The 12,163-nt window shown below is 40.0% G+C and overlaps 1 pseudogene; it reads right to left on the bottom strand.

Moving 5' to 3' along the window:
- Positions 1 to 11,269: 11,269 nt before the first annotated feature.
- Positions 11,270 to 11,882, bottom strand: LOC103590210 (annotated as a pseudogene).
- Positions 11,883 to 12,163: the final 281 nt, after the last annotated feature.

Below are 12,163 nucleotides of genomic sequence, written 5' to 3'. Positions count from 1 at the left end.
AGTTCAAGGAATTATTGTGATTGTTGTATCTTTCTTTTTTTTTTTTTTGTTTGTTTGTTTGTTTGTTTTCCAGCTCCCACTTATGAGTGAGGACATGTGGTATTTCTCTTTCTAGGCCTCACTTATTTCACTTAACATAATTTTCTCTAAGTTCATCCAAGTTGCTGTGAATGACAGAATTTCATTCCTTTTTATGGCAGAGTAGTATTCCATTGTGTATATATACCACATTTTCCTCATCCAGTCATCCATTGATGGACATTTAGGTTGGTTCCAACTCTTAGCTATTGTAAGTAGAGCTGTGGTAAACATGGGAGTGCAGGTATCCCTTCAACATGATGATTTCCATTCCTTTAGGTAAACACTCAGCAGTGGGTCATATGGCAGTTCTGTCTGTAGTTGTTTGAGAAAACTCCATACTGTTTTACATAATGGCTGTACTAATTTACAGTTCCATAACAAAGTAGGAGGGTTCCCCTTTCTCTGCATCCTCACCAGCATTTGTTATTCTCTTTTTGATAATGGCCAGTCTAACTGGGGTGGGATGATATCTCAGTGTGGTTTTGATTTACATTTCCCTGATGCTGAGTGATGTTGAGAATTTTTTCTTGTGTCTGCTGGTCATTTGTATATCTTCTTGTGAGAAATGCCTGTTCAGCTCCCTTGCCCATTTTTTAATCAGGTTACTTGTTTTTTATACTGTTAAGTTGTTTGAATTCCCTGTATATTCTGGATATTAATCCCTTGTCAAATGCATAGTTTGCAAATATTTTTTCCCATTCTGTAGTTTGTTTTTTTCCCTCTGCTAACTGTTTCTTTTGCCATGCAGAAGCTTTTTAGTTTGATATAATTCCATTTTTTTTTCTTTTGTTGCCTATGCTTTGGGGCTCTTGTTCATAAAGTCTTTGCCCAGTCCTACTACCTGAAGTGTTTCCCCTATGTTTTCTTTTATGAATTTTATAGTTTTAGGTCTTATGTATGTCTTTAATACATTTTGAGTTGACTTTGGTATATGGCAAGAGATACAGGGCTAGTTTCATTCTTCTACCTATGGATGTACAGTTTTGCCAGCACCACTTATTGAAGAGGCTGTCCTTTCCCCAATGCATGCTCCATTGCCCTTATCAAAGATCAGTTGGCTGTAAGTATGTGGGTTGATTTCTGGATTCTCTTTTCTGTTCCATTGGTGTGAGTGTTTTTATGCCATTGCCATGCTGTTTTGGTTACCATAGCTTCGTAGTATAATTTGAAGTTAGGTAGTATAAGGCCTCCAGCTTTATTTTTTTTTTAAGCTTATGATTGCTTTGGATTTTTTTTTTTTTTTTTTTTTGCTCAGGATTTACTTTTGTTGTTTCATATGAATGTTAGGATTGTTTTTTCTATTTCCATGAAAAATATCATTGTTATATTGAAGGGGATTGCATTAAATCTGTAGATTGCTTTGGGTTATGTGGACATGTTCACAATGTTAATTCTTCCAATCCAAGAGCATGGAATATCTTTCCATCTTTTTGTGTCCTCTTTAATTTCTTTCACTAGTGATTTGTAGTTCTCATTGTAGAGATCTTTCACCTCCTTTGTTAAATTGATTCCCAGGTATTTTGTTTTTTGGTGACTATTACAAATGGACTTGCTTTCTTGATTTCTTTTTCTGATAGTTGGTTATTGGAGTATTAAAAAACTACTGATTTTTGCATGTTGATTTTGTATCCTGAAACTTTGCTGAAATTGTTTATCAGCTCTAAGAGTATTTTGGTAGAGTCTTTAGGTTTTTCTATACATAGGGTCATGTCATCTGCAAAGAGGGACATTTTGACTTTGTTCTTTCCCATCTGGATGCTCTTTATTTCTCTCTCTTGCCTGATTGCTCTGGCTAGTATTTCCAGTACTATGTTAAATAGGAATGGTGAGAGTAGGCATCCTTGTCTTGTTCCTGTTCTTAAGAGAAAAGCTTTTAGTTTTACCCCATTCAGGTTGATATTGGTGGGTTTGTCATATATGGCTTTTATTGTGTTGAGATACTTACCTTCTATACCTAATTTGCTGAGAGTCTTTATCATGATGGGATGTTGAATTATGTAAAATGCTTTATCTCTGTCTATTGAGGTAATCATAAATCATATGGTTTTTGTCCTTGATTTTGTTGATTTAGTGTGTAACATTTATTGACTTGCATATGTTGAACCATCCTTACATCGCTGGGATGAATCCCACATTATCATTGTCTATAATTTTTTGATGTGTTGCTGTATTCTAATTGCTAATATTTTGTTGAGGATTTTTCCATATATGTTCATCAGAGATATTGGCCTGTAGTTTTCTTTTTTTGTTGTATCTTTTTGCCTGGGTTGGGTATCAAGGTAATGCTGGCCTCATGGAATGAATTAGGGAGAATGGCTTCTGTTTCAATTTTTTAGAATAGTTTGAAGAGAATTAGTATTAATTCTTCTTTAAATGTCTGTTAGAATTCAGCAGTAAAGCTATCTGGTCCTGGGCTTTTCTTTGTTGTGAGACTGCCAATTACTACTTTAATCTCATTGCCTGTTACTGATCTGTTCACATTTTCTATTTCTTCTTGGTTCAGTCTTGGTAGTTTGAATGCATCCAAAAATTTATCCGTTCCCTCTGTGTTTTCAAATTTGTTGGCAGACAGTTGTTTATAATAGTCTTTAATGATTCTTTGTGTTTCTGAGGTATTGGTTGTAATGTCTCCTTTTTCATTTCTGATATTTGTTATTTGGGTCTTCTCTCTTTTATTTTTAGTTAGCTCAGCTAATGGCTTGTCTATTTTGTTTATCTTCTAAAAAAACAACTCTTTGTTGATCTTTTGTGTAGTCTTGTGGGTCTCTATTTCATTTAGTTCTGCTCTGATCTTAATTATTTCTTTTCATCTACCAATTTTGGGTTGGATTGTTCTTATTTTTCTAGTTCTTTGAGGTGTAAAGTTAGGTTGTTTATTTGAAATATTTCTATTCTTTTGATCTTAGCATTTAGTGCACTAAATTTCTCTGTTAGTACTGCTTTTGCAGTCTCCCACATGTTTTGGTATGATGTATCTTTATTTTCATTAGTTCCAAGACATATTTTTTGATTTCCTGTGTAATTTCTTCTTGGACCCATAGGTCATTCAGGAGCATGTTGTTTAATTTCCATGTATTTGTATAGTTTCCTGATTTTCACTTGTTATTGATTTCTAGTTTTAATCCATTGTAGTCTGAAAAGATACTTGAAATGATTTTGATTTTTTAAAATTTTTGGGACTTTGATTTATGACCTAACATGTAGTCTATCCTGGAGAGTGTTCCATGTGCTAGTGAGAAGAATGTATATTCTGTAGTTGTTGGATGAAATGTTCTGTAGATATCTGCCAGGTCCAGTTGATCTAAAGTGTAGTTTAAATCCTGTGTTTCTGTGTTGATTTGTTGCCTGGGTGATCTGTCCAATGCTGAGAGAGGGATGTTCTGGTCCCTTACTATTATCATTTTGGGGTCTGTCTCTTTCTTTAGGCCTAATAGTGTTTGCTTTATATATATGAGTACTCCAGTGTGGGGTGCATACATATTTATGACTGTTATGTCTTCTTGCTGGATAGATCCCTTTATCATTATACAATGGCCTTCTTTGTCTCTTTTTATGTTTTTTGGTTTAAAGTCTATTTGATCTGAGAATAGCTACTCTTTCTTGTTTTGGGTTTCCATTTGTGTAATATATCTTTTTCCATCCCTTCACTGTTAGTCTGTGTGTCTTTACAGGTAAGGTGAGTCTCTTGAAGACAGCATATAGCTGGGTTTAGCTTTTTAATCCAATCAGCCAGTCTGTCTTTTGAGTGGGGGATTTAATCCATTTACATTTAGAGTTGTGATTGAAAGGTATTGTCTTACTCCTGGCATTTTATCAATTTTCATTTGGATGTTTTAAATATATTTTGTTCCTTTTTCCCCCTTTTATTGTTTGTCTTTGATGTTTGTTAGTTTTTTGAGGTGGTAAGATTTAGTTTCTTTCTCTTTCTCATTTCATTTTTCTTCTACCAGTGGGTTTTGTTCTTTTTGTGTATTCATAGTAGTAATTATTGTTTTTCAGATTTCAGATGCAGGACTCCCTTGAGGATTTCTCACAGAGCTGGTCATGTGGTAGTGAACTCCCACAGTTTTTGTTTGACTGGGAAATACACTATTTCGCCCTCATTTCTGAAGTATACCCTTGCTGGGTATAGTATTTTTGGCTGGCAGTTTTTTTTTCTTTTAGTATTTTTAATATATCATCCCATTTTCTTCTGGCCTATAGAGTTTATATTAACAAGTCTGCTGTTAGTCTGATAGGGGCTCCCTCACATGTGACTTGACACTTTTCTCTTGCTGCTTTTAGAATTGTTTCTTTGTCTTTGAGCTTTGCCAGTATAAGGTGTCTTGGAGGGAATCTTTTTGGATCGAATCTGTTTGGGGATATTGGAGCCTCCTGGATCTGAAGGTCCATGTCTCTCCCTATACCTGGGAAGTTTTCCATTATTATTTTGCTGAATAGGTTTTCAGTGACTTTTCCCTTCTTCACTTCTGGAACAGCCATGATTTGAATGTTTCAGTGCTTAAGGTTGTCTGCTAGCTCTCTTAGTTTTCTTCATTTTTAAAAATTCTCTTTTCCTTTTTTTTGTCCACCTGGTTTATTTTGAAAAGACTATCTTCAAGATGATAAATTCTTTTTTCTGCTTGTTCTAGCCTGCTGCGTATGCTCTCGGTTATGGTTTTTGTTTGTTTGCTTGTTTTGTTGAGTGAGTCTTTCAGTTCCATGAGTTCTGCTACATTCTTTTTTACAGTATTGATCTCTTTGTAATTTTCCTCCTTCATATCCTGGATTTTTTTCTCATTTCATTATGTTGTCTGAATCTTCTCATATCTTGTTGAGTTTCCTTAAGATTGTTGCTTGGAATTCCTTTTCAGTCATTTGAAGGGTTTCCTGCTCTACAGGGTTGGTATTTGAGAATTACTGTATTCTTTCAGTGGTGTATTTTCTTGGATTTTCGTATTTCTAGTATCTCTACGTTGATGTCTGGTAATATGGTAGAGCAGTTGCTTCTTCTGTTACTCTGGAGTGGGCTTTGAGGAGAGAGACTTCCACTTCTTTTTCCAGTCTCTGTTGGTGATTCTCCTTGTGTCAGTGCAGTTAAGTGTCTGTTGGGCTGCCTGCATGATGGCTGTGGCTGCTGCTGTGGCATCAAGCCTCCTTTGTGGCAGCCATGGCCATGGCATTGGCTGAGGTGGGCCACCCATGTGGATGTGGTGTTTTTGGCTTGCTCCTGCCTTCTGCCAGGTGGGTAGCACTGTGCTGTCCACAGCTCCTGCCTAGGACCCCATGCATCTGGACATTTCATATAAATGGAATCATACAATAAGTGACTTTTTGTGCCTGGCTTCTTTCACTTAGCATAATGTTTTCAAGTGTCATTCATATTGTAGCATATATCAGTATTTAATTCCGTTTTATTGCCAAATAATATTCCATTGTTTGGACAGGCCACATTTTGTTTATCCATTCATCAGTTGGTGGATATTTGCATCATTTCCACTTTTTGGCTATTATGAATTAAAGCTGCCGTGAACATTAATGTGCAGGCTTTTGTGTGTACTTACATTTTTATTTTTCTTGGATATCTGGTAGGTACTATTCTCATACTTATTTTACATGTAGGGACACTGAGGCACAGAAAGATTAAGTAATTGTCCTGGGCCACACAGCTAGTAAGTGACGGGGTTGTAATTAGAGCTCAGACAGTCTGGCTCTTAATCAGTACCTCTTCTGAGGGCTTCTTGCACAGCAGCTACTGTGCAAGGAGCCAGACAGACCAGGCAGAACAAAGCAGACATGTTCCTGCCCTTGTGAAGCTTACAGGGAGATGACAATGCTATAATAAAAGATACAGGAAACAACTAGTGTGGCAGCTGTATTAAGGGTTACAGGGGAGCATTCCAAGGTTCTGGCAGGTGGGCTGGTGGGCCTTGCACATGTCATTATCACAGAGGCCAGGGAAGGAAGGCTTCCCTAGAGAAGAGGTGTTTATGCTAGGATCAGGCAGAGACAGAGGGAAGGAAAGCAGAAGCTTTATATTGTGCAAGCCCTCAAGGGTAGGCCAGTATAGTATGCATCCTTCAGACATCAAGCATTTACTTAGCACCCATAATAGGCACAGTGCTCCATGGATCATGGGACCTAAGGGCAGTGCTGACTGAGAAAAATCTCTCCAGCTGAGGAACCAGGCAGGAACATACCTTGCTGTCAGATATTATGAATGTCTAGTCTGAGACACCCAGATTTCAATCCCCACCTCTCATCTTAAACATCAAAAGGCTGGTATGCTTCAGATCTAAACCTAGAGTGGTGTTTTTCATCTTTCCTCCAGGTAACTGGTCTTTCAAATAGGGGAGAATATCCATTCCTCTTCAAAGGGGTGCAGGTGTCATTTGCTGATGAAAAATGGATTTGGGAAAAAGTAAGGTCTCAGTCACCAGATACACACCTGCCAGGTGTTTGGACAGCCAGGTCTTTCCCAGGACCCTTCTTAAGTGAGCCATGAAAGGGCCCTGGTGATTCATCCCTGGGCAACAGAAGAAAGCCCTGTTATCTCCTGATAGCGGCTTTGGAGCCCACCCCGATTTCCCCAAGTGGTCCGGGAGCAGGCATTGTGAGCTAATTATGATTGCTCAGTGCAATTAGAGCCATGCTGTTCCCTGCCCCATGTAGCCAGGTTCAGCACTCAGAATCAGCCTGTGTCAGACACCACCATGTGCAATGGGAGGAAGCAGCTTCCTGTACTCAGGGCTCTAGTTCCAAGTGCTTCATCAGATGCTGAAATTGGCACCCCGGGCAATGGTGGGGGCTTGTGGAACGACTTTCAGGTGTGGAGAGGATTTGACATACCTCGCGTCCAGCCGGCCTAGTTATGTCCTGAATTGTTTGAAGCAGAGGAAGGGAGAGGGAAAACATAAAAATCAGGGTAATAAGTTTGGGGGGTTGATGGAGCTGACTGGGAGAGAGACCATGGAAGGTAGAGCTATAGAGCAAAAATCAGACTATCAGCAGCCGGGCAGGCATTTGGCTGGATCAGAGGCTCAGTGTGAGGTGCTGTGGGTGAATCACAGTAGTACGTGGCATGACTCTGCCTCCCAGGAGCTGACAGTTCAGCCAGTGACACATGCATGGATGTTTTAAGCGTGAAATTAGATGTGGGGTTGAATTCATGCTGACAGGGTTCAAGCAGACAGAGATTCCTGTAGACCTCATGGAGGCCCTAGAGGTTTAGTAGGATTTAGAGAGGCATAAATTGATGTGGTCAGGGGCAGGGTAAGGAGTCGTGGAAGACGCACGCACTGAGACATTGAGGTGGGAAGGGACACAGTGACTAGACCACACCATGTGAAGGAGGGGGTCCGTGGAAAGGGAGAGCAATTCCAAAGGGTAGATGTGGAGGAGCCTTGAAGATGCAGAGCAGGATCCCCTTAAATTACTGGGAGCCATTGTAGATTCTTGAGCAAAGAAGGAGAGGATGAAAGTGCTGCGGAAACAGCTCATTCTGTGGGTGGATGGGGGCACTGTGGGGAGCTCCAAAGCATTTTCACTCTTCTGGGCCGGAGGGCTTATCCAGGTGCCCACTGCCGGTTACATGTGTCTGGACACTGGGCAGAGAGCCCAGAGTGTTTCCAATTCCAATGTTAACAGTGATTCCTTCCTGTTTTTATCCTCCAAGGAATCACGGGGCTCCCAGGAGCTTGCAGTTCTTGTTGCAGGGTGCCACACCAGCCCTAAAAGCTTGGGAGTCTGCATGCATTTCCATTGCAGATAGGAAACATGCACCCAAATTTTTCCAACTTTACTTCCCTTTTCTGTTTGCAAAAACTTGTAGTCATAGTTTTAAAGGACATGAAGTCCCCTGTGCTAGGGGATACAGAAATACCTTCTTGATGAAGGGACCTAACATTTATTGAATGCCGTCATGTGCCCTGAACTTGAATTTATTCATGATAGCCTTGATGTCTTCAGTGTTTATTATGAGGCAAGCACCATACTAACTGTGCATCCACATTATTGCATACACTTTTCACAAAAGGTGGAAGTGATGATCCCATTTTACAGATGAGGAAAACCAAGCCTCAAAGAGGGGAAATAACTTGCCCAAGGTCACAGAGCTCAGGGCAGCATGACTCTAGAACATCCCCTGCCTCCACCACACCCAGCTGTTTATCAGCAGCAGCAGAAAGCTAGTCCCAAAGGAGTTGCTGATTTATACTTCAAGGGCTGAACTTTTGCTTCCAAGGTATTTCTTCCTAGTCCTTGAGGGTTCAGACCTCTCAGACTTTTTTTTTCCCCATTGCCCTCACTCAGTCTTCCACTAATGGTATCTCTGAATAATTTCTGTGCTGCTTCCTCTACTCAGTTAGGCCTTAGAGAACACTGCTACATCTCTACCCTGTAGCTGACAAGCTGTCTTGCAGCACACCCAAGCCGGGGCTTGCCAGGCCTATACGTTATGAGCATTTGAACTAGAGCTCTTCTGATACTCATTTTCCACCCAGAACAGTCACGTTCAGGCAGTAGAAATGTATTAATTGTCACTGTTTTGCTTAAAGACCTTGGACTGTGTCTGTGAAAGGAAAGAGATATGTTTGAATGTTTTAAGGCAACCCTGCAGATAGCTTCTAAAAAGAATTCATTGGCCTGAAAAAATGTTCATGAGCTTGCAGAACTTCCATTCGTCCTCCCCACGCTTGACAGATGTGGGTACCCATGGGAACAAACAAGCAGTGAAAACCTGCGTTCCAGTCCCCAAGACTCCAGCAATGAGTTATGGAGCCTCAGGGATGTTCTTTAAATCTCAACCTCAGTTTTCTCATCTGTAAAATTTGAGCATTACTTTTTCCTGCAGAATTGTCCTGTGGGTCAAGGTAAGTTAGATGTGATAAGATCTTTGCAAATTACTAAATGAGATACACATGTGGGGGAGAAAACAGAGTTTCCTCATTTCCTGGAGCTCTTGAAGACATCAGATGAGACAATAGACACGAAAGTTCTGAAAAGGGGGGAAACTCTCAGCATCTCTGAGGTGGTAGTGTTCTTGCTCCAGCCTTAGCAATGTGTTAAGCAGGGATGACTTGACAAAGCAGTGTGTGTGGCTGGGAGGAGGGGTGGGGACGGGAGGCTGTATATTCCAAGAAGATGTTTCATTTAGAAGAAAGACTTAAAATAGAGGTCAAACATTTATAGTAAATATTGGGGGGGGGGATTTGATTTAGGCCATTATTTTGAGAGACAAAGCTAAAAAGTATGGACAAGAAGTGTATTTTATATTATATTTAATAAAATTTAAGTAATAGCTGCAACTATGCCCCCATTTTTAGTATAAACAAAGTGCTGAATTATGTTTTGCATAATTATTTCAGCACAATCAGGTTTCTCTTCTCATTTAACTTTCTCAGCAGGCTTATAAGGCAGGTCAGTTTTTGCAAAATACTGTTGAGAGCTTCATCAGTTTTCCTAATGATGGGAAATAAGGGTTTTTTTCCCAGTAAGGGATTTTAAAATCCCTTATTACCATTAAAATCCTTTTTTGAAGGGCCTGTTGTCTCTTATTCCTTCTGGTGGATCTTCTCCTCGCTCCATTGTTAACTGAGTAACTACCACTCCTTGGGTGTGATTTGAGTAGTTCTTCAACATCACTTTCACCAGCTCCATGAAATCCTGCTTCTTTTAGAATGTTAGCGATTTCCTTTTCAGCAGATGTGCATTGTATTTGCATTGCTCTGTCAGATGCTAAGACACCCAGCCGACCCATAAAGATGTTGACTGGAAATGTTGATGGGTTGGGTTGGACACTGATGGGGAGTGATATTTGAATAGCAACCAATTTTATAAGTGCTCAGTTCATGAGTTAAGTTTTCATGTTTTGATGACTCTTGTTTCACTAAATGATTTTATAAGTACAGGGATCAAGGTAATAAATATCCAGTTATTGAATTTCCCATGATTAAGCGAGCAGGCTGTGAAGTCAGAGTGCCTGCGTTTGAATCCCAGCATCTACTTGTACAATCTATGTGACCCTTGGTAAGATCATTACATTTTTGGAGTCTTGATCTTTCCCACCTACATAAAGGAAATAATGTTAATCACTAACTCATGGGCTTTTCATGAAGATTAAATGAGGTAGTTGAGGTAAAGAGCTTAGATTAGTTCCTGCACATCCTATGCAAGCATTTATTATTATTAGCACCAAGTGGTGGTGTTCATGGTTTTCACCGCAATTTGTTTTACTCATCTGTGGCCCAGTTTTTTTCTTTTTTAAGAATTCAATTAAATATTGAATAAATGCAAAATAAAACCATTAAAGAATGTTTTAACCTGAAGATGCAATAAACAACTTCACATATTCAGAGGGCTGTCACACAAAGAATGAAAGACTTGTTCATTATTTCTCCAAAAAAGCAGAACTTGAAACAAGAGACAAATATAAGCAGCCAATAGGCTGTGGGATAGTTGTACGAAGAGTATCACTTACCGTAATAGCTTCTTTCCCCATATAATGCATTCCATGTTAACTTTTCCCTTCTTCTGAAAGGAGACATTACAACTTAATACTTGTCATGAATGTCTTAAATTAAGTTGTGTTTTCATGGCACGCCCTCCACTGCCAGCAGTGGACACTATCGGAAAAACTCTAAAATTAACAAGCTGGTTTACTAAGGAAACGGTCTCTTTGTTCCTCAGCTATATTTCTGTATTCCACATTAGTGACTCTCAGGAGGTGGGGAGAAAAAAGAGCATATTCTCCAAAGAGGGTAAATCACAATCCCGAGCAATTTACATTCTGCCCTGAATTTTAAGTCCTCCTTAAACCTCAAATGAATCACTACAACTATAACCAGTGGTACAGATGGGAGCGTGGTGTGTGCTGGGGCAGAGAAAAGACAGTTGACAACCACTGTTCTACATGAAATGGGAGAGCTTGCTTTATGAGTCACTAGGAAATACAAGCTAACCACATAATACTGTCGGGCTCCATCCAAATTGTTAAATTTTACACAAAATGAGAATTGTTTCAACAACTGTTCAGCAAAATGTTTAAGAACAAAATATATATAATAAACTTTATATATGTATTTTATCACATACTTAGCAAGGAATACTGAGGTGCTTAACCCATCTAGTAAGTTGAAAATAAAAATATTACATTTCTATATTTGTCAGTATGCCCAATTCTGAAAGTGCATCTTAAACTCAGAAGGAGAAATCAGTTTTCAAGGACAGCCATGTAATCAGTCAGTCTGGCTGACTGAGTTTGTCAGGGACTGGGGGCACTGGCTCAGACTCTGAGAAGGGAATAAACCTGTTACAAGAAACATCAGGGCCCCTGCAACTGGCTTTCTGGGCAGAACCCTCCTGGTGGTGGAGTCTGCTTGCCATCCTTGTTCTCACATACTTTTCACAGCCTCTTCTGCAGGAGTCCAGCAAAGGCTGCAAAATCATTGGTGATTATTGAGGTATGTGCTTGAGAGACCAGGGGGAAGTCTCAGCTCCTTATTGCACCTCTGAGTCCTTCCGCGATTGGCTGGACCGTCTCAGACCTGTGGGTGAGTGCTGCTAGGGAAATCTCTCTGCCGGATTCTTTGCCCTACCGACCAAATTCCTCCAAGTTCAGAATTTGCAGATTTTATAGCAGGTGGTATTCTTTTCCAAAGATAGCTTGCATTATTCATGTCATTATGGAGCAAATATAAAGCTAGAAGCTGACCATACACTGGGGGTGTAGCAGTTCTTCCAGGAGCCTTGAGTTCTTGGTCATCACACTGATCCAACAACTTTTTGGAACTGAAGACACTTTTTGCCATCACCTCCACTGGCATCTTCTCAGCCGGTCTTGCTGCCACACCTTCCCAACAGCCAGTCCTCAAACTATCCTCTGATCCAGTTTTTCTGTGGAGCTGCAGTTCATAACTTCAGTGACACTCTGCATCCAAGTTCAAGGTCTACAGTGGCATCTCAGGACCATCTCAGGTTGAGAATAAGAGTATTACCAGCATGCAAAGGCTCGGTAAGGCACCTGGGCAGGGAGAAGTGACCAGCCCCATCTCATAACAGAATCAGATGGCAGAGGAGCACCCACAAGAGCTTGTGGAATGCCACA

Source organism: Galeopterus variegatus, unplaced genomic scaffold (assembly GCF_000696425.1).
Source record: "Galeopterus variegatus unplaced genomic scaffold, G_variegatus-3.0.2 Scaffold780, whole genome shotgun sequence".
NCBI classification, from domain to species: domain Eukaryota; kingdom Metazoa; phylum Chordata; class Mammalia; order Dermoptera; family Cynocephalidae; genus Galeopterus; species Galeopterus variegatus.
This window is presented reverse-complemented; position numbering and strand designations above follow the sequence as displayed.